This window comes from Melozone crissalis, unplaced genomic scaffold, assembly GCF_028551555.1.
Source record: "Melozone crissalis strain CALT ecotype California unplaced genomic scaffold, PUWL_Pcris_2 ptg000068l_1, whole genome shotgun sequence".
In the NCBI taxonomy this organism is placed as follows: domain Eukaryota; kingdom Metazoa; phylum Chordata; class Aves; order Passeriformes; family Passerellidae; genus Melozone; species Melozone crissalis.
Genome location: NW_026535846.1, coordinates 10,815,169 through 10,842,548, shown reverse-complemented (window position 1 = coordinate 10,842,548; position 27,380 = coordinate 10,815,169).

Sequence of the window (27,380 nt, the reverse complement as noted above, 5' to 3'; positions counted from 1 at the left end):
AGATTTTTCTCCTGAGAACCCTCAGAAAAGAACTGTAAACAATAGCTATCTGATGGCTGTGGAATGTGGTCTGGAGATGGTTTATCAACAGCTGCATCTTTGATTGGTTGCATGTGAATTGTTTTTAATTAATGGCCAATCACAGCCAGCTGTGTCAAGGCTGTGAGCAGTCACAGGATTTTATTAGCTTTCTTTTCTAGCTTTCTGATGTCTCCTCTCTCTTTTTTCAGTATAGTTTTAATATATCATTTTCTTTTAATATAATATATATCATAAAATAATAAATCAACCTTCTGAAACATGGAGTCAAATTTCTCATCTCTTCCCTTGCTGGGGCTGCCTGCAAATTCCAAGGGCTCCATCCTCCCCTTTTCCCAAACCCCAGAGGTGCTGCAGCTGGCAGAGCACTGGGCACAGCAGTTTTGGTGCTGGGGGAGCCAGTCTAGCCTGTGGCACTCTGCACCTGGAACACAGGGATGCACCAGGAAGGTTCAGGGACCCACAGAGAGCCAAGGCAGCAGCTCGGGCTTTTCCTTCTTCTCCAAAAGGCTTCCAGGAACCAGGGACCAACTGCTCAACCAACGCACCCAGCTCAAAGACCTGTCTGATTGGTGAAACATTGCTCTGATGCTCAAGAGCAGCTCTGTGCTTGCTGGCACACAATTCAGTTTGCAGTCCCAGACCTGACCTGCCTCATGCCAACATGTTTTTGGCAGCTGGATGTACCAGCCTGGCACTCCTGGGAAGCAGTCCCCACATTTGAAAACTGGCCTCAGACATTGAAAACATGACTTAAAAATATAGACACACAAACTGTGTTAAATTAAGACAGCAGCACTTATTTTTAATTTTTATTTTCCTGAGCTTGGCTCTCCCTGAAATTTTTTACTAATGAAATTACTTGAGCAAATTTCTCAGGAGACAATAAACATTACAGACTCATTTAACAAAAGGGAATTCTTCTAAGCTGAATTGACTCTCATATATTAAGATTGAGACCTGCTGCTAAATGCTTTGTCTCCCCCCAAAGAGCAGACTATAAAGCCAATAATTAACATGATGATATATTTACCAAAGAACTAAAGGGAAGAAAAATTGACATTATCTGTTCCTAAATAAATTTCAGTGTTGGGAAAACAGTCTGGTTCCATTTCTGAAGTAAATACTGCCACTTGCACCACCTGTGTTTTACCAGTGGATCACAGAATCAGAATTGGGTCAGAACAGAACTTTGGAGCTCCCAGTCCAACCCCCTGCAATGAGCAGGGACATCTCCAACCAGAACACCTCAGAGCCAGAGCCAGCCTGACCTTGAATATTCCCAGTGTAACTCATGGATGCAGGTTTCTAAACACAACAGGAGCAATAACAACAACAAAAATCCCAGTCATCAGCACAAAAATATTTCCAGCCATCACTTGATTGTTTTTTGTTAATTATACTTTGGACTACTGACAATATTTATTTTCTGACTTGCTACAGTTACTCTGAGCCATAAAAATGTGACTTTACTTGGGAGAAAAGAAAATACTGTCTATGGGAAGTGTTTTTGCCAAAAAACCAAAAATTCTTCCAAAGTAACTTCAGAATATTTGTGTTCAGGCAACAGGCCACCATTTTAAAGTAATTTGATTTAAAGAGAAAAAATGACAACATCATAACAGCACTATCTGGATACAACCCAGTAAAGTGGATTTAACTTGGATCCAAAATTGGGTAGAAAACTTGAAAGAAAAGGTATTGAGGTGCAGCATTTGCAATTATTTTACTTTTTCAGTTTTTAGAAGTTCCATGCTGAGGATTGGTTAGCACAACCTATGGGGGATGCACCAATCCCCCAAAGTGATTTGCAACATCATTCTGAGGATGGAACCTTCTCCACACTGGTCCACACAAGGGAAACACATCCGGAGGTTGATACAAGATGAAAGTAAGAGGGAGGAGGAGAAGTAACAGGACTATCACATTTGGGCAGAAGTAACGGAGCCTCCTTGTCCCTGCTCTCCCCCATCCCAGGAGGGCAGGGGGAGCAATCCCAGGTCAGAGTGGCAGCACAGCCCCTCTGGCCCGGCTGGGCAGGGGAAATGACCAGGCTGCTGCTGGGGGCAAGGGTGGGAAGGCAAAGCAGAGCTCACCTGGAAGTCAGGTGCAGCCTGGGCAGTCAGTCAGGCCTTGTCCAGAGCCGGCACAGCCCTCAGGATGCCCTTCCCCAGAGCTGGCACTTGGTCCTGCTGTGACAGGGACAGCCTGACCCTGCTCAGGGAGGGGAGAGGGACAGCCACAGGTTCACTGCAAACCCTTCCAGCCCAGGGACAAATCTCTCAGACTCGAGCTGGCTGAAGTTAAGAATTAAAAGGCAATTAAATGAAAATTAAGGCAGTTCAGAATGAAGAGGCAATTAAAGGAAAAGCAGAGTATAAAGTCCCTGCTGAATGCAGTGGTGCTGCATGGCTGGGCTGGGACAAGGAGGTTGCACAGCCCTTCTGGAGCCACAGCACACAAAACCAGGGTGACAGCAGGGAAGGATCTGTTTGTGAGGGCTTGCATGGACCTGCCTCGCTCCTGAGCACTGACCCCTGCACACAGTCAGCTCCTGTGCCTCTGGAAGCAGAGCAGCTCTTTGATTTCCCAGAAAGTAACAAGTTGTTCCACACTAAGAGCAAACACAGCATTTGTGCAACGCAGCAAAGGCTGCAGAGGGTGGGAAGAGCCCTCTCACGGAAGGATGGTGACCTTTGCTTTTATGATCTGCACTCTGAGCACACTCCCCAAACCATACAGGGAAAACCCAAGTAAACAGAAGCCAGGATGTGCTAAAAGCAAAGCAGGTTCCCTGGCAGTTTGATAAAATTCAAGAGATTTAACCTTTTCTTTCTCTTGCTCTGAATTGTTCTGAAAACAAAACCATGACTCCCAGAAATTTGTGTACGCATTTTAACATGCGAGGGTGCCACAAAAAGCTGTGTTCATTTTTGATGTAATTAGAGGGATGCATTTCTTATTCTTTTTTGAGTTTTCAGCCATAAACACCAAGTATGACCAGAGCTCTGAATGGTCCTGCTCTGCAGCTACAGGCCAGCCCCCAAGTCCTGCAGCTCAAGGGCTTCGCATGTGCCCATGCCACCAGTGGGGCACCTGGAGCCTGTAGCCATGATATTTTCTGAAAAATGCTTTCTTTAGGATTTTTTCTTCTGAGAAGCTGAGAGGCCTCAGGAATAAAATGTAAACAATGATTATCTGCTGCTGTGGAATGCAACAGGTGCATCTGTGATTGATCTCATGTTTGTTGTTTCTAATTGATGGCCAATCACAGTCAGCTGGCTTGGACTCTATCTGAGACACAAGCCTTTGTTATTAATTCTTTCCTATTCTATTCTTAGCTAGCCTTAGCTAGCCTTCTGATGAAATCCTTTCTTCTATTCTTTTAGTATAGTTTTAATATAATATATACCATAAAATAATAAATCAAGCCTTCTGAAACATGGAGTCAGATCCTCATCTCTTCCCTCATCCTCAGACCCCTGTGAACACCGTCACAGTATCCTGCCCAGGCAGCAAGGGACCCTATCAGTGCTGGATCAGAGGGGACATTTCCAGCCCTTGCACACACTGGGGCACGAGCAGCACACCTACAAAGGCCACCACAGACCTCCCTAATCCTCTCCAAAATGACATTTCTTGCACATTTCCTTGGTCCCTGCCCTGTGCTGGCAGCTCCCATCACAGCCACCTGCATTTGCTGCCCTGGACTTCCATGAGTGACACAAAGCAGCACCCAAGGAAAGAGCTGGTTCCTCTGTGCTCCTGTCCTTCCCTCCTGCACTCTGAGAACAGCAGCACTGAAGGGTTGCTTTAGATCACAGCTGTTTCACTGCAGGCTGGTTTGCAGTAGAGTCTCAGCACAGCCCTGCCCAGCCCAGCCTCCCATCAGCTCTGCCAGTGCCAGGGCAGCCCAGGGCAGGGATGAGCAGCATGGGCAGTGAAGAACAGGCTTGGCAGGCTTCCCACTCTGAGCTTTGACATTGCTTTCAGCTGACCTTGGCTGCCCTCCCTGCTGGAACAGGAGCCCCACATCCCCACCTCTGTTTCCAGCATTGTCTCTGTGCCAACACCGGACTGCCTGAAAAATAAACTGAAGAATAAAATGCTGTTCCCTCCTTTACCTTTTGTCTAACCAAGACACAGGTTAGACAAAGTGAAGTGGTAACTAAAACACAGCACTAGGCTCAAAATTCAAACAAGTCTGGAGGCTCAAAGCTCCCCAGGAAACAGATCCAACACCACTAAACCTGGGTGAGCACAATACATCTTTGGGGTGGAGTATCCCTCAGCCCCCTGTGTTCACAGCTCGCTAGGTTCTCCCATTTGAGCTGCTTGGCTTCACCTGAAATTAAACACATCAATGAATCCTTGGTTTCACTTGCTCTGCAGGCAGGGAGTGGCTCAGAGCTTGGGTGTGAAGCCAGCCACATCTTGGGGAAGGGGCCAGCAAAAGCAGAGCAAGTGTTGTTTCACCAGAGCTCACAGCTCAGGACCTTTCAGCATCAAAAGGGTCTGATCTGAGGTCTCAGAGAAAAAAAAAAAAGAAATGTGCTAGCCTTAGCCAGCAACTCTGCTGAAGAACATTGATAAAATCTTACAAAACACAGCCTGCACCCCAAAGGGCTGGGGACAAGCACCCCACTCCTGACAGGCACAGTGACCTTGTACCAGCAAACAAAGAGCAGCCTGGAGAGAGCCTCTTTGGAAAAGCACTGAGACGCACGTCGTTACACAGCCAAAGGGTAAGCAAATTGATTAGGAAAACCAAAATAAGCCCCACCAAAGCTGCAGACAGCTCACACATCACACCACCAGGGACAGGAGAATGGGAAAAGCACTTGCTTGGCTTTGTCCCCCACATCAGGTACTTCACTAAGTAGTTCAAAACGCCCTCTTCCCTCCAGTGGATGCGCAGCAACAATGATGTTCCTGGAGGAGCTGATGTGTGCAAATGCCTGTGTAATTGTCTGTTCTGGCTCACAGATTTCACATGATCACAGCAACTCCTGCTTGGCAAAGTGAGCTCAGCTATGCAGGTGGAGATGGAGGAGTTGCCTGTGCCCAGCTCTGCCCTGGGAGGAGCAGTCACCGGGAAGGGATGGAAATGCAGCAGCACTAATGAAGAATGAAGCACTACTTTAACGCACAGTTTCATTTTTTCCTATTGGCAAGAAAGTTTTGTGCATTTTTTGGGGGTTGTTCACAAGTAGATAATTTCTGCATTGACAAATGCTCCTATAAATTGATTTTAAGGCTCTGCCTAAACTCAGAAATATTTCTAGCTTATTTTACAGCCAGTTCTGCCTAAACGACTTCTAAATTGGTCAAAATCATCATATAGATTTCAGATAGTATAAAGCAAGCAGCCAATATTTTACTTGCACTAAGTTCAAGGTAACTTTGAAAAGTCCATTAAAGCTGATGCAAAAAAAGTGTTCGGATCACCTGTAGTCTTGTTGTGCTGGTTTTAGCTGTGGTAGAGTTTTTTATCTTCATAGTAGAAGCTGGGTTTGGATTTGTGCTGAGAACAGTGTTGATAATTCAGGGCTGTTTTTGTTATCATGAGCAGGACTAACAGAGCCAAGGGCTTTCCTGCTCCTCACCCACCCCACCAGCAAGAGGCTCCCAAGGAGCTGGGAGGGGACACAGCCAGGACAGCTGACCCCAGCTGAGCCAGGGATATCCCATAATATGGCACCAGCTCAGCATGGAAATCTGGGCAGGAGGAGGAAGGGGGGACGTTTGCAGTGATGGTGTTTGCCTTCCCCAGTCACTGTCACAGGTGATGGAGCCCTGCTGTGCTGGGCATGGCTGAGCCCCTGCCTGCCATGGGGAGTGGGCAATGAGGCCCTTGGTTTGCCTCCCCTGTTAAACTGCCTTTATCCCAACCCAGGAGTTTTCTCACTTTTACCCTTTCAGTTCTCTTCCCCATCCCAATGTAGGGGATGTGAGCAAGCAGCTGCAATGAAATCACAGTGAATAAAACACTTGGGAAAAGTTTTGCATTGCCAAAACCAAGATCCAAGCAGGTACTGAGTCAACTGGTAAGGGATCACCTTATTCCTTCCTTCCAACTAAACTACAGAAGGTAACAGCTACTGCCAAGAAAGGTGGGGCCAGCTGGAATCTGACTATTGCTGGAAGGGGCAGCTGGGAACAGGCTATCTAAAAAGGTGTTCCATTGTTGCACTTTCACCTGCACTTGTGATTGACCTCACCACATTGTGATCTCAGGCCTTGTGGCCCCAGCCTACACATGCCGACTTTTCCTGCTCTCACTCTCCATTCCCTCCCTCCCAGCTCCATCAGTCAGGAGGAGCTGGAGCAGCCCTGAGTTGTATTTACTAGCTCAGCAGCCAGCTCCTGTGGCTGCTCCTTGTGGGCTGACTTGAGGCTATATTTAGAGCATGAAATCCCTCTTACCTCTATAAATTCTTTCAGTGACTCATCACAGGAAAATTAGCAGCCCTGTACAACCATGAAAACAGAGAAAAGGATACTTTTGGGAGAGCTGCCAACATCCTTTATCTCCAATGAGACTTTTAATTGGCACCAGCATTTGTGCTCATTTTGAGCCACACTTTTCTACACTCAACACCGATATCGAAGCACGAGAAGGCGTAGAAATGGTACAGAGAGGCACGTGAGCATGAAAGCCATATGGGAGAGTGCTGAGCCCCTCTCTCTCTAGTACCAGCCTGCATTTATTCCAGTGTCTCTGCTGCAACTCAAGGCTTACACAAAGGCAGCAAAGATGGTGTTTGCAGTCAGTCAGGAGCACACAGACACTCATGCTGCACGTAAGCTGACAGCAGTGACATCTGCTCTGCTCCCATGCCATCGTTTAGAATGTGGCTGGACCAACTTATGTTCAAAATGCCATGTCCAGGGTGGCAGGCAGGGGTCTGCTCAAGCTCTGCTGTCAACAGCAGGCAAGAGAACAGAAGGTCTGGTCCTCACCCCCTCTCTAGGCATGGATGGACCTTGGGGACAGCATCCACCACAGCCTCTGTGCCTGCCAGCCTCAAAGAGACGCCACTTGCTGGCATATGCAAACCTTTGCTCTGCTCTGAACTAAGCAGAAACAGGAGTGAGAGAAGCTTTAGCATTCTTGTGCCTATAAATGCTCCTGAGATATCAGCGTTCAGAGCTGTTTTGCCCTGCACTAACAACTATAACAGGGGAGCCCCTCCTGTGGGCTATGAGCCATGCCAGAAGCCTGGCTGAGACTGTGGAAAGCAGCAGCTCAGGAGACAATTCAGCCACCAAAATTCCTTCACCAGCATCACTGATAATAATAAGGGGATGCAGATGATTAGTGACTGGGAAAAAGCTCTGTGGTTTCATTCAGCCCTCATGAAGTAAGAACCCTGCAGTGAGAAAGTCTCTCAAAAACAGCTGAGTTTGTGTTTGGGTTTTGCTTCCCAGTGTGCAGAAATTAGGAATGAAATACTGCTGTAAATCAGGCTGTTAGAGCTCCCCCAGCCCTTTACTCACATCAATCATCTGATTGCCTCCAGTGTTTCCATGAGTGAGGACTTTTGGCAGGAGTAAAGTTGGGAAGATGAAGCACTTGCACATAATGACAGATTCATGGAATAATATGAATATTTATACACGCTGGCATGGGAGCACTAAGCTTCCCATACAATTATTTATGCTCTGTGTTCAGACATGCCATTTGTCTCCCTGCTCTCCATCCAGCAGGTTTGTGGCTCACAGGGGCAGCCAACACACACTTTGCTCTGGTTTGCGCCAGCTCTGATCCATCCTGCAGCTCTGCTGAGCCATGCCAAGGCAGTGAAGGCATATTTCAGCCCAGCACTGTCACAGGAGCCTCTCCAGCTTCACTGGCTGGCCTCTGCTCCCCACAGCTCTGCTTTCTCCTTGCTTTTGCATGGAGCCAGAGGGGTTCTCCTCCACCACCTGCCATCTCTAAATGACTCATTGAGGCCGAGTGTGGAAGTTTGCAGGCAGCCCCAACATGGGAAGAGATGAGAATCTTGACTCCAGAAGCTGATTTATTATTTTATGATATATATTATATTAAAAGTAAATGATATATTAAAACTATGCTAAAAGAATAGAAGAAAGGATTTCATCAGAAGGCTAGCAAGGAATGGAACGATAATAAAATCTTATGAGTGACCGGACAGTCTGAGACAGCTGACTGTGATTGGCCATTAATTAGAAACAACCACATGAGACCAATCACAGATCCACCGGTTGCATTCCACAGCAGCAGATAATCATTGTTTACATTTTGTTCCTGAGGCCTCCCGGCTTCTCAGGAGAAAAAATCCCGGCAAAAGGATTTTTCAGAAAATATCATGGCTACAGCTGAGGCCCCGAGACAGAGCTTGAGAGCTCTTGGCTCTCTCTACAGGTTTGCCCATGTGGCAAGCACACAGTTTTTTGGTGGCAAAGCAGCATTTTCAAGAGCAGTTGCAAAGGGGTGAGCAGCTAAGCTCAGACAGTGCAGAGCTGGGGTGCCAGCTTGCTCTCCCTGCAGGAAAAGAAAACACTTTGCTATTGTTACTTCTCATACTGGTGGTAGGAATGAAGCTACCAAGTGTATTATGAAACATCAGGATGCAATTGTTGCGGGAAAAGCAACCCAACATCTCAACTGGATATGAGCAGGCACAGCATGGAAATGGTGCAGATCTCCCACCCACAAAAACCAGCCTGGGACAGGCCTTCAGCATGGTGAGGTAAGAAACCTTTCACAGTTTCTGTATTCACACAGATATTTTCCTACCTGCATTGTTTTCCTTTGCAGAACAGAAATCAGCAGAGTAACACTCCTAAGCCCATGGTGTGGGTGGCAGCCAGAGTCTCACATCCTGCCAGGGCTGAACTGTGAACTCCTAAGCCCAGAAAACGTGTTCCCAGGGAAGATTGCTTTCTAGCAGCATTTTCCTCCTCATTTTTTAATATACAAATGCAAATAGCACTGCACTCACAGACTGCCAGCAGCAAGAGGGGAAGGGATGCACAGCCTGCCCCTCTCATGCAACACCTTCCCAATTACTGCTGCCATCCTGCACAATCACAGCTAATTACAGCCACACTGGCACTGCTCCAGCAAGGAGTAAAATGCTGATGGTAACGATGATGGGGCAATAGAAACATTCATCCTGTGCACATCAGCAATCCACACTCACTCGTGTGCTCTGAAGGCATTGGGGTGGATGTGCTCTGAATTCAGAGAGGTGCAGATCAGACTGGGAATAGCTGTGTGAGCCATTCTGACCATAACCCCTCAAAGTTAATTAAAACATCAAGTGCCTCCAAACCAGTGGCCTGTAAATAAACATTTTTCATAGGTACTCTCATTCATGAGAACACAGAAGACAGACTGCATCAGCAGCAAGGAGATATCTGCCATTCTTTTAGGTGGAAAAAGCCCAAGCTCATCCTCCTCCAGTGCCAATTGCTGTAAAGTGGTTTGGGAGCACAAGATCCAGCAGCAGCTCTGCTGTGGGACTCGCCACTAGAAGCTCCTGTGTATAGCCCACAGTCAGCATCATCAAGGAGTGAACTGCAATGAGCAGAGCAGGTTCTCCTAGCAGAGCATGACCTGAACATGGGCAGGTCATGTCTAGGGGTCAGGGATGTCCCAAGGGCACAGTAATTTATCCCTGAATCTCACAGGACCCTCATGGCCATAACATACAGGACAACACACTGAGCCCTGCAAATCTCACACACACACAAAGCTTTCTGTAGATCAGGCATGCCCAAAACCCAAACATGAGCTTTCACCAGCGTTAGAGTGTCAGACTCCTCTGTGTGAAGCTCATTTGAGTCACACAGTTCAGACACACAGGGATCACCTTGTCCCCAGTGCTACACTGCACATACCAGACTCAGGGGCTGATCCAGGGGCAATGAGCAGCAGGGTGCTCAGCAGGATCCTCTGCTGACAGACAAAATGCCCCAGCACAAATGTGACCATGGGCACTGCAGCTTTTGGTAAAACACAGGAGCAAAGCCAGTCTGTGTGCCCAGCTAGGTCTGACTCCCAGAACATTTAACCAAGAAAGGTAAATGGACAAAGACTGAAAACAGGCTAAAAGTCTATCAACAAAACTTGGGCTGCATGGTAGAGTTTGGAATAGAGCCTGAGTGTCTCCCAAACCCATTGCCTCCTGATGCATATCTAAACTCAATCTACTGCCTTCCCCTCCCACTGGGGAGAAGATTTATGCAAGATCCAAGCAGGCCTATGTCAAATTGAAAGGTATTAAACATACAGAATGCTGCTTTACTTATCACAATGCAAATTACATCAGCCATAAAAGAGCTCATTTCAAACAACAGTAATTTAACAGAGTTATTCCAAGAACTAGTGGCTATATTTGTTTTCTTTCTGATATTGCAATAACAAACCATGCATGAAGTTTATTAAGCCATGCTAATGTCTTTCTGTTCTAGCACATTTTAGCCATATGGAGAATCTGGCTGGTGCTCAAAATACAAAATTGTTATTTGGGGAAAAATATCCTGAAAAGCTTCAACCGCTCCAATTGTTGATTTCTTAGACAATGTGGATAATACATAATTAGAATGGATGTGGTACAACATGTTGGAATCCATCAAGGAAGGTAATTTGCAGACCCCAAGGAGACACAGGCAGGAAAACGTCTGAGTTCACAAGAAATATTGACCATAACCTGGAGGGTTTGTGCTCCCCAGGAGAGCAGGTGACCGTGCTGGGCGCAGAGCCCAGCCAGCCCCAAGTGCTGTGCCATGGACAAATCCCTCCCAGGGCAGCCACATCTCCACACTGAAGACTGGAGATAATAAATCTGTGGGGAGAAATGGGGGTCAGGTTCAAATCCCAGAGCCTGGCTGTCACTGTGAGCTTGGGAAGAGCCCAGAAGGCAGCACAGCCCATCCAGGGACACAGCACAGCCCATCCAGGGACACAGCACAGCCCATCCAGGGACACAGCACAGCCCATCCAGGGACACAGCACAGCCCATCCAGGGACACAGCACTGCCCAGAGAGCAGCACAGCCCATGCAGGGACACAGCACAGCCCAGAGAACAGTGCAGTCCATCCAGGGACACAGCACAGCCCAGAGAACAGTGCAGTCCATCCAGGGACACAGCACTGCGAATGCAGGGACACAGCACTGCCCAGGGCTGTGGGCACTGAGGGGGTGACAGAGATTCAGAGGGAAGAAGGGGATGCTGGAATTACTGATACCATTTCCATAAATCAAAAAGTTCAAGGAGTTTACATGCAGAAACAAAAGCCTGGAAGAAGTCTTCTCAGCATAGAGAACCCCCTAAAAGTTAATTGCAAATGGTTTTTCAGGTGAAAAGTCTCTTTAAGGTGGTAAATTCTGAATCACATACAATTCACGAGGGAAATCTCAGCAAAGGTTGAGACTTTGAAGTTCATCACTATCAACTACCTTTGTTAAGCTTTCCAGACCCTTTCAACCATATAACAGATCAGAATCAATACACAAGATTTGGATTTCATAATCATTTGCATGCCTTGCCTAATTATTTTTATATTACACACATGATTTATATTTTATTGAAAGATGACACAATGTCAGTAAATTAATTCCCAGCAACATTTTACATGCCCTCATTTTTTTGCTATCCTCAGGACATACTTTTTTTTTGCTGTTATAATTCATGCCACCATTTGAAACAGTGACTTTCAGTAAGGTTAGCCATAAAGCAAATCAGGGCTGATAGTCTTATGATACAATCCAGTTATTTTTGAAAAAAGATTTTATTTTATTAATCCCTTCTGACCTAAACAATAAAATGTAAAGACTTGCTGCTGAGAAGGAAGACATGAGCACCAAATCATGACATATGAGATATAGTTAAAATGAATGATATGGTGGAGTTTTATTTTTAAATAATACTGACTGAGTATTAAGAGAATTTATGGTTGGACAATTGTCAGCTTTTTCATTACCTGGCTCTGAACCCCCAAAGCAGCAGAATAATTAATGTATTATGGGTTTTTTTATAACTAATGGATAACAAAGTGAATATTCAAGAACAAGGTAAAATGTACAAAACACCTGAAAGTAAGTTGTCATCTAGGTGAGCTTGACGAAAATCCATGTGCACACCCAGTGCCATTACCCAGTGATTTAACTGTTAGTTTGAAAAAGATAATAGAAAATGTCAGAAATGGAGGGTAGCCCATATCAAAGCCTTCATCCACACTGCCCAAGAGGATGCCTTGGATGGACACAACAGCCATGCCTGGCAGCTTGGCCATTCTCCACAGGACCTCATCAGGGCCTGCAGGAAGAGTGGAGGCTTTCCTACAAATCCATCCTGGAAATGCAGCCTGGGAAGGGTGGGCAGGCAGGGCTGGTCCCCCACACACCTGCACAGAGAGCTTGTGCTGCTCCTTGGGACACCCCAGTGCCTGGAAACCCCTGCCCCCAAACAGCAGGCTCCAAAGAAGCTCATAAATCCACATTTCTCCTGCCTGGTGGAGCTTCCTTCCAAACTAACTGCCAAAGCTCATTGTTCTGTGGATCTCAAGTGATTCTTGGAAAAAAACCCCAGGATGACATGAAGCATCTTCCAGGGTAAGACAGTATTTTCTGTATAGAGAGAAATGTTAGAGGGCAAACAAGCCCACTGCCCCCACCTCCATGCCTGACACATGCACTGACACAAACCCTTCATTTTGCTTGCTGAAAAGCAGCAGGAGAAAAGAGCTTAAGCCAAACAATACTCAGATGTCATCACCAGGCTCTGCTGCTGGGGCTGCATGGGAGCTGTGACTCACTGCCTCAGCCAGGAGCACAGGAATGACTGAGCTGCACTGGGGAAGAGTAAATTCCATGACAACTTTTGTTTCCAATATAGAATTTCATTTTCAGCATTCAAAGGACATTGTTCTTTCCACAGTGCTTACACACATGCAGGCATCTGCTACCAGATGGAGCCAAGCCCCACGTTGCTTTAACACCTTTATAGATGCATGGGAGTGGTTTACTCATCCCAGTCCTTGACAAGGGCTGCTAAACAAAGGGAATGAAGAGCTCTTATGGTTCTCATTCCTATCTGGCAGTTCTGGAAAGCCAGACACAAAGACCAAGTTTTGCAAGGCTTCAGAGGTGACCCTGCTGGCATCTCCAGGATTTAATCCTCTCCTCACTGAGCTAACTCAGAGCAACACAGAAATCACAGAATGGTTTTGATTGAAAGGGATATTTAAAGGTCATCTGGTTCAATCTCACTGCCATAAGCAGGGACATCTGAAACTAGATCAGGCTGCTCAGAGCCTCACCCAACCCAGCCTTGAATGTTTATAAGATGATCTCGGTTAATTCTAGGTTTATCTGAGAACATATGTGATTTTAAAAAATAGGAATAATAATAAAATAATTTAAAATATCACCTACTAGCACTACAAGATAACTTATCTGATGCAGAATCAAGTGCAAACTCCCCCTTACCAGAGGGCCACCCTGTGCTGCACATGAGCAGTGGTGCCACACCTCTCAGAATAAAAGGCTCCAGGGACACCTGAGAGCAACTTCCAGCACCTAAAGGGGCTCCAGGAGAGCTGGAGAAGGGCATTGGACAAGAGCAAGGAGTGACAGTACAAGAGAAATTATTTCACACTGATAGAGGGCAGGCTCAGATCAGATAACTGGAACAAAATCCTCGCTGTGAGGGTGTTGGGGCGCTGGCACTGTCCAGACAAGCTGTGGGTGCCCCATTCCTCAAAGTGCTCCAGGTCAAGCTGGAGGCGGCTCTGAGCAATGTGGTCTAGGGCAAGGTGTCCCTACCCAGGGCACTGAGGGGCTGGAACAGGATGATCTTTGAGGTCTTTCCAACCCAAACCCTTCTGTGACTTCATGCAAGATGAGCTGTGGTAACAGTGTGTGCTGCTCTCATTAAAAAAAAAAAGAAATAAAAGCTCTTCAGTCACTGTGCTGGGGAGAACTCCTCACAGAGGCATTCCAGGATGATATAGAAAAGCTGAAGAAAAGCTACAAACTAATGCCAGATCTCCTTCCTCCCACTCTGATACTTTTAGCTGTAAGGCCATCTGGTAAGAGGGATATAAAGCAAATTTTAACTTGCACTCACAACACAAGCATACATAGTTGAAAACTAGATTAACTATAGTCCATTTGAGCTCACTGGAAATGTGCCAACCAGTAAATTAGATTGATCACCACTAATCTCCATCTCCGTCACTGCTGGTCCCTGGTTGAGCCCAGGGATGGAACCAGTAGAGCCAAATGGGAGGAAATTGAATCAAGGGTTTGATTGTATGGCTTCAATAATTCTTAAGGAGCAGAGCAGGCAGACCAGGCCACTCTAAGCTTCCAATTCCTTGTGGTGGAGAAGCTACAGAGAATTCATTTGCAGAAAGTTTGCCCAGAATTCTGACCTGTGACTAAAAGATGATTTTAGCCTCATTAACCCAGCCAAGTGATTCCACCCAAGCCTGACCCTTCACTACAAACATGCAGTGGATGTAAACTACAAGGCATTCACATCATAAGCTCTGCTCCTTACATTGTTTTAGAAGAGTTCAGTCTAAACAAACCCTCTCTGAGGCACAGGGCACGTGCACTCTGCAGAGAGACCCTGCAAACTCCAGGCAGTGAAGAAAGGTTGTGGATGCTTGTGACATTCAAAGGCAGAGCTGGCTGAAATGACAATTATGTGCCCTGCAAAAGAAATGTCTGTGCTGTGAATTTCCTTCAGAGAAACCAAGCCACTTCCTGATGCTTCAATTCCTCATAGAAGAGCCAAGGGAAAAAAAAGAAAAACCATAGAACAACAAAATTTGTTCCTGTTGATTTCCATTAACCTCATCTTTGAGTCACTGGGGCATGACCATCCTCTGTGAGCCCAGGCTGAGCATGAGGCAGCTCTGAGCCCCCCTGGTCAGGCAGGGATCCCTGACCTGGCTGTGCAGCACGTCAGCAAGCGCAGTGTCCTGATTTACTGCGGGATTCAGGGTTAACTACCAGGGTCAGTGCAGTCTCCATTTACACACAGCTTTCTAGCATTGATAGTAATCTCAAAAATATTATCTTCATTAGCTCTACATCTCACTGACCCTGGGCCATATCCTTATTTTTCAGCTGCCTTTCCCCTTGCTACTGCTCCATTTCCTTCCGAAGTTTTCAGCTAAATCCAAGCCATTGACGTAACTCAGGCATTCTGAGGGCAAAACAACACCCACCCTTGATCCTGGGCCAAAAGGCTTTAAAAACTGTGCTGATGTGGAGTCATTGGGATGCCTCAGCTGAGCAGAGCCTCCTGGAAGCAGCTCCAGGTGCTGAGCAGCTCCACAATGACGCTTATTGGGCTGCCCCAGCTCCTGCTGCAGCTCACTGGGGCCTCAGCAGCTGCCAACACTGACTGCTAAAGCAGCTTTCTCAGTTTGGCAGATGGAAGCTGGATTTCACCTGTGTGACACTTGAGCAGAAATAAGATATTAAATGCCTCTCACTTCAAAAAACAATGTATGAATCAGTACTGAAGATTTAAGCGCTCAACTTCCAAACCTGTCCCTTACTTCATCTTGAATAAAAGGAAAACTACTCTCAAGGACTCCCCATTTGACAATGCTGAGAGATATCAGCAATAAAGTCACAATTTAAACTGATGCCAGAGTTTAGATTCAAATACTGCTAGTTTCTTCTTGTGTCTTCTAATTTTGAATTTTCAATATCTGCCCTCAAAAAGATATATCCCTGGTGTCATTATTAACAGTATTTTACTTTGAACATTACTTGAGCTGTTAAGCAAAGAAAGCTGGAGGTTTCTGCCAGGTAAAACATCAGAGAGCAAGAAAAGCAGCAAGCAGTGCTAAGAGAGAATCAGAGAATTTGTAATTGAGCAGCAGTTAGAAAATAACAGCATCCAACCCACAGTGTAACTACACATCCTCCACCTCTAAGAAGACATCACTACATAAAACTTTTAGTGTCTTGGCTGTTCGTAGGGCTACACGTGCAAAGCTGGTTATGAAACAATGATTTAAAAAAGCAACTACATTTCAGTAGTCTCATATCTCCAGTATTACTTGCAAATTGTCAAAGATTATTAAAACAGAAAATGTTGCAGGTTTAGATAATCTTTGCTTCACTACCTCTAGCAATCAAATACAACAACAGCAGAAATATTAACCTTGAAAAACAGCACGAAGTGCAAAGCTGGGTGTATATTTTGGCAATATAATTGTACTTTACCCAGTGCAGTTAAATAAGCTATGTGATTTCCATCTGCTTTGTGTGACTGGCATGCTGGACAGATGTTGGAACACATCTTTTCTGCTTCTGGTAAATGGATTCCCTGGTTCACCCAGTCACAAACCAAGATCTACACCAAGGTGCTGGTGCTACTTTGGCAAAAAGGGAGGGCTGACAATAGGTGGGCTGAGCTACTCAAAAATAATCAGCAATGAAAACACTTCAGACTTTCATATTTTAGGAAATTGGGCCAAAGAATAATTCCCTTATCTGCAATTCCATGGGAAAAGGACAGCTTCTCCTGTGTATGTCCTAGGAACATCTCCAGTTGCTTTTGCTGAGGTTTAACCCAGGCAGCTGACACACACCGAGCCTGCTGTCAGCTGGCCAAGTCACAGCAATGGGCTGCCTGCCAGCACTCATTCACAGCAAAGCACTCACTAAGTGCAGCTTCAGACAAATCTATCTGCATCCCAGTGGGACCTGTCAGCTGCATGGCACCACCACAGTGGGCCAGAGAGCCTGGAAAAATGTCCTGGGATAAAACAGGCACTGGGTCCAGCACCTGGGCCACGGCAGCCACACTCTGCCATGGAGCTCTCCCTGCACTAGACCTGCCCTCTTCCTGCCAAGTGATTCACCCAGTTATTGTTATTGTTATTATTATCTAGAAAATGCCCCAGCCCTGGGGAGAGCTGTGGGCTCACAGCCATTGCTGTGATAACATCCAGGCTCCCCAGGACATGTTTGTGGTGCAAAAGCACTCAGCTCTCATTTGCCATGGCTGGGCTGGAGGCAGTGGGAAGGGATTGATGGGGAAAGCAGGCAGAGCCCAGCCTGCCCTGCTCTGACACAGCAGCAGCTCCTCCATCAGTCCTGTGACTGTCCCTGCCAACAGCTCCACTCATCATCACTCACCTGCTCAGGCCAGAGAGTGCAGCCCTGTGTCGTGTGTGGGCACCCAGCCCCTACCCAGGTGGTGATGAAAGAACAACGTTTTTGTCACAATAACTTTCACCAGACATCTCACTCTTACATAAAACAGGTTTCTTACCTGTTGGTTTTAATGTGATACTAATTGTTAGAGTCATACAGGCTCACATCACACTGGTAACTGCTACCAAACAATGAAAAGGCTTTTACTTCTCATTGCTGAAGCTGGGAAAATATGGATGGGAAGCTGGAAGTGCACAGACAACTCCCACATCTCTTTGCTCACCTATTCAAAAATGTAATGTAAAGTATCACGGCTGCACTGTCACTTTATTCCAGTAAAGAGAGATCAGGTCTTTACCAGTTCTCACAGCTGATGTCACCAGTCCTGTGGTGATCAGCACATGAAGTCTGGTACACTTGTACTGCAGTGATTGCCTGGAGATGGATCCAGGTCCCATGGGGCTTCACTCAGGAACAAATCATCTCCCTAAGGATCACAAAGAGTACATTTGCAGTACATGGTTTTTCCTCCTTAGCTCTGTACTGAGTATTCCATTCTCCTGTTGCTGCTGGAGCAGTTTGTGTGTTATAAACACAAACCACTGGGAAGGTCCTTACAGACCCATCAACCTGTTCGTGTATGTTCCAGTTCTCAGGGCCATTTGCTCTTCCTCCAGCTCCCCAGTGCCTCTTAGCACCATCTCTTACCCCAGGAAGCATCATCAGCTGCAGCAACATTGCCATGCCCTAAAGGAGGTGTCATTGAACACCTAGCTACCTCTTCCTGAATTTCACTGCTGCATTTCCAGAGGTGGATTCATGCTGGCTGACATCAGGTGCTTCACATCTGTCTGGTCACACCCCTGACAGTGCCTCACTCAGGTAGCCTGGCTGGTGGGAAGAGCCGAGTGCCAGATCTGAGCTGGGTGGTGCCTGCTGCACACCCAGACAGGCCTCACGTCCCAGCAGAGAGCTGCTCCTGCTGCTCCAGAATGGGGGGCTGTCACTGGCATGTTTTATCAAACATCCCTCTGCCAGGATTTTTCTCCTGAGAAGCTGAGAAGGCTCAGAAATGAAGTGTAAACAATAATTATCTGATTGCTTGGAATGTGGTCTGGAGGTTGCTTACCAACAGGTGCATCCTTGATTGGTTCCATGTGAATTGTTTTTACTTAATGACCAACCCCAGTCCAGCTGTGTCAGGACTCTGGTCAGTCATGGGTTTTTTACTATCATTCTTTTCCAGCCTTCTGCTGTCTCTTCTCTCTTTCTTTAGTATAGTTTTAGTACATCATTTTCTTTTAAGATAACATCATATCATAATAAAATAAATCAGCCTTCTGAGAACTTGGAGTCAATTCTCATCTCTCCCCTTGTCCTGGGACCCACAACAACACCAAAACAATTAATAACCACGGGTGGTTGCCTTCCACAGAGAGAGGATTGCAATCTCAGCGTCCCCAGTACCTCCCATGGTTTCTCATCAGGTTACTGATCACCTCTTTTCTTTGGAGACATCTGGTTTTCCACAAGCCTCACTGCAGCTCATCTCATGCTCCAGACCAAAACTCTAGAAACTGCAACTGGCACCAGCCCAGCCCTGCATCTGGCCTTCATTTCTCATCTGAAAAACACAGATACTCCATTCACCCCACAGAAGCCCAAACATTAAAAAAAATGTGAGCCATTATTTGCCTTCAGCAGCAGATTGCCTCCTCATTGCCCTCTGAGTGTCATCCCTGGAAATGGATTACACCAGTCTGCTTCCCTGGAGGGTCATGGAGCCTGTCTCAAGAGTTTTGTTGGCCAAAGCCCATCTACCAGCAGATAGCACCAAGCCAGCTCCCAGCAAGAGCAGCTCTGGAAAGCTTGTTTACAAGAATTTTAGTCTAAAACTCTTGTAAAAAACTTTGGGCAAAAGTACAAGTTTAGTTAAAAAGATACTCAGATATTTGTCTGAAATTCACTCTCAAGCTACAGACAGCCAACCCATCTCAGCCAGCTCAATAAACTACAAGGGCTCAGGAGGAAAAAAGGGGTGGTGGATTTTTTTCAACCATAAAAGCCAAACATGAAAAATTAATATTTCTTGGGTAATACTCCATCATTCCAGTGAAAAAACAGGGTTTGATTTGGAGGAAGTAAAATGGCTTTATTTTCTAGCAGCCTTTACTTCCCCAAGCAAACAGGGATGGGAGCAGAATAAGAAAAACACCCACTGACAGTTCCAACTTGCTGAGCACTGAGGCTGCACTGACAGACTGATGGGTCCCAGGGGTGGTTGAAGGAGTAAGGCCATCAGGAAGAACTCAGGCTTTTGGAGAGCAGTAGAAGAATCTTCACAAGACTTGAGGGGGAAAGCATATAAATAGCAGCTATCATTAGCAGATGCATACAGACTGAAAGGGAATGCAATGCACCATACCACAAATGCTATTTTAAGATGTGATGAGAATATATCTGACATATTTCCATTTTATAAATGTTTATGCATACTATGGTTGCACTGTACCCTAGCGGATGTCTGTCCACACAGGAAATATTTTTGTTGTTAGCATCTATGCATCTCACCATCCAGAAAATGCACCTCCCCAAACAAGAGTGGGTATTTATTTCTTATTGGGCTATTCAGCAGCAGAACACCATTAGCACATCACTAGGATGCTCTGGAAATGATGCAGTGCTCTCTGTTGGAAGAAAACCAGATCTAAACCAAAAAACTTCTGAAGTTTTCATGATAATTAGGTGCCTGTAACATCTCCTGCCTCCCAGGGAGGGAGGGAAAGAAGTAATTATCAGCCATCCAAACTCCCTGCTACACAAAGAGGGCTCCCACGCTGCTGTCATGTGTGACAAGAGCCAGTTCTCTGTGGGCAGCACCTGTCCTATCCCTGCCAAACAGCAGCTGAGCGAGGCTGCTGCACCACCCTGGCATGGGCCACCCTCCTGCGCAGCAAAGCTGCCAGGCTCACACTGAGGAGCTCATCCCAGCAACCTCCAGAGCACTTTGGAGAGACAGGGCTGATGAGTGCCAGCCTCAGTGCCCACAGCTGCCATCTGCAGAGATCACATCTGGGATCACATCTGGCCAGAGCAGAGAGCACCCAGCCAGCTGTCAGCGAGAGCAGCACAGCAGCTTGGAGAGAAGCTGGCACTGCTGCCCTGCCCCACAGGCAACAGCTCTGCTCTCTCAGCCCTTGGATGGCTGATCCTGCCTCAAGGAACAGCAAAACCTCAGCATCCATTCTGGGCTCACAGATTTCAGTAATGTTTCAGCCAACTTCAACAAGGGCAGAAGAGATTTTTCTTAGTCGATTTTTTCTTCCACTTAAAAATAGGTGACATCAATTTGACTTGTCAGTTTTAATTAGTATTTGCATTATGTTCTGCTCTAAAGAAGTTGTTCTGTTTTGACAAACAAGGGAGAAAAAAACCTGATCCATAAATCAAGCCTAGAATTTAGGATGTCAACATGAAAGGCAAAACTAATTAAGATGCTTCACAGGAGATCCCAGCGCTTCCCACATACAGCGGTACATGATGTTTTAGACAGGCATTCTTTGTATTTGTATATGTACAGACACAGCCAAATAGTCAGGGATTCACAGAATTAAAACTGACATCAATTAGTGCCAGCAATGGAACACAGACCAAGACTTGTAGCTAAGTTCAAGCCTAATGACACTGGATATTGCTGCAAAAACACATCAAGAATCAATCTCTCTTCCAAATAATAGAGTGTAGTGACTAAAGACAAGGATGCGAAGAAAGTGTTGTTAGCAGCAACAGCTAATGAATAGAAAACTGACAAAAAAGTGCAGATTCTCTAGACTGCCCTGCTGTAGTCAGTCAGTATTGCATACAGATATAACCCCAGGGACACCAGCAGAAATCAGGATAATTTTTAGAAAGTTATTTGACTTATTAGACATTTTAGTTGACTCTGAAGCAGACTGACAGAACAATTTTTTTTCTTTTTTTGAAGCACCTAACCTAACCAAACTTACAAGTGAAGTGTACAGTCAGGGCAAACTTGTATGCACATTCCAAAGATTCTGTTTAATGTTTCGTGCCATTTCTGACACTGCAGAATGTTATAAGCATAAATGATGTAGAGCATTGAGGAGTATCACTGAGATCAGTGAAAGCCCACTGGGAGGTTCTTCTCCAACCCTTTGAGGAGCCTTCAACTCTTACAGCAGGAAGAGGACCCAAAAGATGGAAACCATTATCAGTCCTAGAGCAATATTCAAGTTTGAATTGTTTTTCCGCTTGCCATAAGTTGTTTAGATGCCACTGATGCTTTTAAACCAAGTGAAATGTGCACAGGACAGCTCTACGGAACAGAAACAGCAGAAACACTTCCAGCTGTGTGTATTCCCCTTTGCTCCCTCACCTGCTCCCAGCAAGGCTTCCCACAGCACAGGGACAGCACAAGAGCTTCACTCTCCTGTTTTGTACTTCTGGCATCACCTGAGCTGGAAGCAGAACCTGCCAGCATTTACCAAGGCTTGGATAAGGACAGACACAGTAACTTTATTGGAATTCAGCACAAAGACAACCTCACTGAAGGAGGAAAAGCTAGGTAAGATGAACAGTGCAGAACACCCCAAATACTGACATGCAGGTGAGTTTTGCTGGGAACTCAGAGTCACTAGAAAAGCCTTCTAGGAGCTGGAAAGGGCTGGAGTCACCTTTCTGGGTTTAAGATGGAGTTTTGTTCTGCCTGTGACAGTTTGTGTGACACAGCTGGATGCAGTGGTGAGTGCTGGGGACACAGGCAGGACCCATGGCCAGGGTGACCTCTCGTACATTCCTTGTGCCAGCATCAACTGATGGCTTGAAGTGCGCTTAAATTTGAGCAAGAGTATTGGGGAAACCTTGGTGGTAGGAAGGGGTGGGCTAAACAGAAAGGAGAAGGGAGGAGAAGGCATGAATACTTTTAAGACAATACCTCAGTTTGCAGGACAGCAGCTATTTACTTGTTGCACAGGCAAGCTATGAGACTCTTGGGAATCAAGCTTTGTACTGCAGTAGCAATTGGCCTCTGATTATAGCAGTGTGAATTCTGCTGCTCTAATAAAACATCAAAATCAAAGCTGAACCATGCCACAAAGGGAAGATTTAAAAAAGATGATTTGTTTTGGTTTTTGTTGTTTTGGTTTTTGAATGGCTGTGACCTGACCATAATCAAATGAGCCAAAAAGCAGTTGGTGGGTTTTTGCCTTAATATAACAGAGAAGAGTGCAGACAAAGAAGGTAACTCAAAAAAGGGAAATATTTGCATTAATAGAAATGCTGGGGTGTTTCAGTAGAAGAGACCAAGTGCTTTGGTTCATCTCCTCTTGTGTCACAAGCTGTCCCCTCAACAAGTCACTGTGGTAGGACCAAGGCTTGCCAGAGGGCAGACATGCTCATGGCAGGGATAAAACACCAAAACAAGTCCTGCAGTGAGAGCTCTGACCACCTCTATGAACCTTGCCCCTGTAGAAATTACCAGGTTTTAGTCCCCCTGGATTTTCTGAAATGCTCCTTGCTTTTATCTAAACCTGATTATGGTGCTCACCCACAGACAAATTCAGGCTACCCCAGGTATTTAAATCTCTCCTCACAGGAGGTACTCAAATTCAAGCTCAGGGCTATAAATTTAAACACAGATGGGTCTGAGCATCTTTGTACATGGGCAGAGCAACAAACCCCATCTCATTTGTCAGATGGGAACCAAGGTGGCAGCCTGTGACCCTCCAGGGTTAGAGCCCAAAGATGAACAGGGCAAGGCTGAGTGAGACTGCTGGGCTCTGTGACCTGTCCCTCAGTGCACCTTCACCATCTGCAGCTGTGTGCACAAAATCCTCAAAGCTGAGGAGCTGAGCTGCCATCACCCAGGACGGGACCTGCTCCAGCATCCCAACAGGTTCACAGCAAGACTCTCCATCATCTCCCAGGAGCTCCATGTCCCATGCCACAGCCACAAAGGGATCTGCAGCAGGGTGAGGAGCAAGCACAGCATGGGCACATCATCTCTTGTTAAAGCTCCAGCTGAGCAGAACAACCTCACACGAATTAAGCCCATGCATCAGCCTACTGGTCTGCTTCCAGAGTTAGAGTCTTTCTCTAAACACAACACAAAATAAAGGAGGCTTAAAAATCTCACCAGACTCACATAAATACCTCTTCTTAACCATGAAATACTGATGTTAATATAGGACATGAATAATTGAGCTCCTGATTTCTCTGAAAATCTAGTCTTACCAAATGTTACAGGGCATATAATTTATATTTGGGTAGAGGAAGAAATAACAAATGGTTTCACCTCTTAAACCAGTCTCATAGGCAGCCTTAAGTGTACCAAAGTACAATAATTGCTATAATGGCAGCATGACCACATTAAAGCTTAATAATGTTATAATAAAAAGAGTTTTTATGGCTCCTCTTTTTAGAATTGATTCACCTTAAAAAGTAATCAATAAATACATTTTTTTCAATTCATCACTGCAAACAGCTGCTCGGTAATTTTTAGCTTTTCCTGCACGCAGCTTTGCTGGAGTCCTACAACACTGACCCACCTGGTCACAGATGCTCTAGGCATCCCCTCAATCTGCAAATGGCCTGGGACAGATGGAGAAACAAGGAAAGACAGCAGCAGTAATCCTGCTATGTTTCTGTCTGTCAGACTCCTCAGCCCCATTTCCTATCACTAGACTCCCGAGCACATTTAATTCCAACAAAAAAATACCCAAAAATAAACATCAGGTGGGGGCTGACCAGGGCTTGGCTGGCTACCAAAGCCTCTTCCAGACTTTGCCAAGAACTGCTGGGCCCTGCAGAGGACCCTGTGCAGAACTGCACCCCACAGGCCAGGCCAGTGGTGCTGGTGCTCCTGGCACACGTGGCTGCAGAGCTGTGCCTGGCTGAGCACATGGAGCCCTCAGAGCAATCACTGTGAACCATCCTCTGTGCAGACTTTATGGTGTTACCCTTCCCTTTTGATCATACCTTCCACACTGTTAACAGAATTTACAACAGACCTAAAACACAATATCTTCATTTTGCCTGATTTAACCAGCTAATTAGAAATAAGTCCAATGAAGAAGTGATTGCATTTCCCTTTACAAAAAGAAATAGCACCACAGCAATTATTCTTTACTGACAAAATAATACTCTGATATCTCACCTAGGGCCAAAGGCAGTGCAGTGGGATCCAGGCAGGTGCTCAAAGATGCCCATGCCCAGCCTAGTCCAGAGCTGAGGTGCTCTTACTTCAGGCTTATATTTCTCAGGATTCCTGCCTAACTCCATATATCACTTTAGGGCTGTATTTGAGCACTGAAGTCACCCATGCCCCAGTGACAGGGCAGGAAACAGATATGTAAGGGCAAAGAGTCAAGATGTCACTGCACAAGGTGCTCACCTGAAGCTGGCCCAGGGATGAGCATTTAGGTGGAATTTCACACAGCCAACAACAGCCCTAAAATCAGTTAAATTATTTAGAAAAGGATGAATACAAAAGCTCTGGATATCTTTCTGAATAATGAAACCCAGCAGATAATATAATTGAATAGCTAATTTCACAGCAGCTGTGAAATCATCTGCAAAACATTTACCCCTCGTGTGTCTCATCCCAACTACATAAAATCCAACCAAAGTGACTTAGAAGCAGCAGAAACTCAGTCTAGCTGACAAACCAAAGCAGTGGATGCAACTTTACAGCTAATTGTGACAAATTCTGTTTGGGCCAGTCCTGTTTATGTTCTTTATCAGTTATCTGGGTGAGGGGATCAAGAGCACACTCAGTTTGCCTATGACACCCAGCTGGCAGGGAGGGCACGAAGGCTCTGGGCAGGCTGGGTTGGTGGGTCCAGAGCAACTGTAGAAGGCTCAGCAAGGCAAAGGGCAGGATCCTACACACACACAACACCCCCCTGCAGAGCTCCAGGGTCAGGGCAGAGGGGCTGGAAGGTGCCCAGAGGACTGAAGGACCTGGGGGTGCTGGTAGAGAGCAGCTGAACAGAGCCAGGTGTGCACAGGTGGCCAGGAAGGGCAGGGGCACCAGGCCTGTGGCAGCAGCAGGGCAGGGACCATCCCCTGTGCTGGGCACTGGGCAGGGCACACCTGGAATCCTGGGCTCAGCTCTGGGCCCATCAGGACAGGGAGAATGTCCAGAGAAAGGAATGGAGCTGGGCAGGGGGCTGGAGCCATCCAGAGAACGGAATGGAGCTGGGGAAGGGTCTGGAAAATGTCCAGCAAAGGGAATGGAGCTGGGGAAGGGGCTGGAGCTGATGAGGAGCAGCTATGTGTATTTGGCCTGGAGAAAAAGCAGCTCAAGGGGGACCTTATCACTCTGAGCCCCACCTGGCTACAACCTCCTTTCAGGCAGGTGTACACTCTCTTTTCCCAGGTGACAAGCAACAGAGGAGGAAATGGCCTCAGGATGCTCCAGGGGATGTTTAGATTGGATATTAGGAGAAATTCCTTTACTGGAAGGGTTGTCAAGCACTGGAACAGGGAAATGGTGGAGTCACCATTGTGGGAAACATAGTAAATGTAAGAAGATTTTCAGAAAGCTGTAAAAGTAGGACTCAGAAAGAGCAGAAAACTTAGAGCAGCAAAGTCTGAAATAGAAAAGTTACAACAGTGTAGCAAGCAAGGACATGAAACAATAGTTTGAGTTTTAGGTTTAGCTAAGATAGACCTTAAGACTGTAGAAAAATATGCCTAACAAGACAGTAGAAGGTTTTAAACTTAATAATAGAGTATTGTGTATTGTTAATAGAAAAGCAGACAAGCAAGCATTGTTTGAAGAAAGTGTACGTGAGCTTTTAGTGATTAGCTAGAACAATCATCTCTAGGCTTCAACAATGTGCTGCTGGCTAGAAAGTTTTTAAAACACTCTATAACAAAGAAATCTTTAGCAAGGCATGAGCTGTTGCCATCTTTCAGCTGTCTCAACCATGTAATGAGACTGATACACAATAAAACTCAAGGAATGTATCCCAGTTTGTGAAAATCTCCAACACAGCCATCCCTGGAGGGATTTAAAAGACACACAGATGTGGCACCTGGGGACATGGATTAGTGCTGGACTTGGCAGAGCTTGGTTGGACTTGGTCTTTTCCAAGTTCTAATGGTTTCCATGATTATTCCATGGTTCTAATCTAAGTGATGAGATATTCTTGTTGAGAACACAAGCTACTATGCCTCAGTTTTGACCAGCTTTCACTGTAGCTTAAAATACACATTTTCTACATGAATATATCTCTCACTAGTGCACACAGCCACTGCTATTTTCCCTCAAATTAAGAGACTCTAGCAGTAACAATACTACCTGTATGAGTTTATATGTGTATATATATATTAATGTAATATCTCTAATTTCTCTCTCCAAATACAGTCTTTCATTGCATTTAAGAATATTCAATACAGACATTATGTAGTTTTGTAGAGCATAGAAATAATTTTAATACCTTTTTTATATATATACACACCATTTTTTAATGGTATAGTGAGACATCATGGATATTGTTAATTTTGCCTACACATGGACTGCTTGAGCAATCTCCAGTTTTTTAAAAAGATCTATTTATATTTCTATCATTAAATCACTTCTCACTTTCATTTTTTATTGCTACTTTTACCACCAACAGTCCTAATTTTTAACTGATAAAACCAAATCATTCTGGATTGGGCACAGTTCTCCTCCTACACCAATATTACATTAGCATAACTACAGCTTTCAGTGAAATTAGTCTTGTTCACTTTGCTGGGAAACAAAGAAAAAGAATCAGTCCTACTGTTTCCTCCCTAATACATTTGCAGGAGGAGTTTAGGCCACAAAAACACATATGCATGACCCAATGCTGGAGGGAGAATTAATCAGTGTGGCCAAAGAATATTGCAGCAAATCTGAGGTTTCATTGACACTAAGTGTTTTCACCAAGCAAACTGGCTCATTTCAGTTATCACACCACCTTGCAGACACTAGAATTAGACAGTATACTTTAGTATGAACACCAAATAAACCAAAATAAAATCAGTCCTACATCGGCATTGAAACAACTCCACAAATCCCACAAGGGAAATGATAAATGAACTTGACTGGACTCTAATGTGTTACAGATAATTGCACATCCAAGCAAATCAAGCACAGCAGATCTGATCTTTCCTCCACTGCTTTTAACT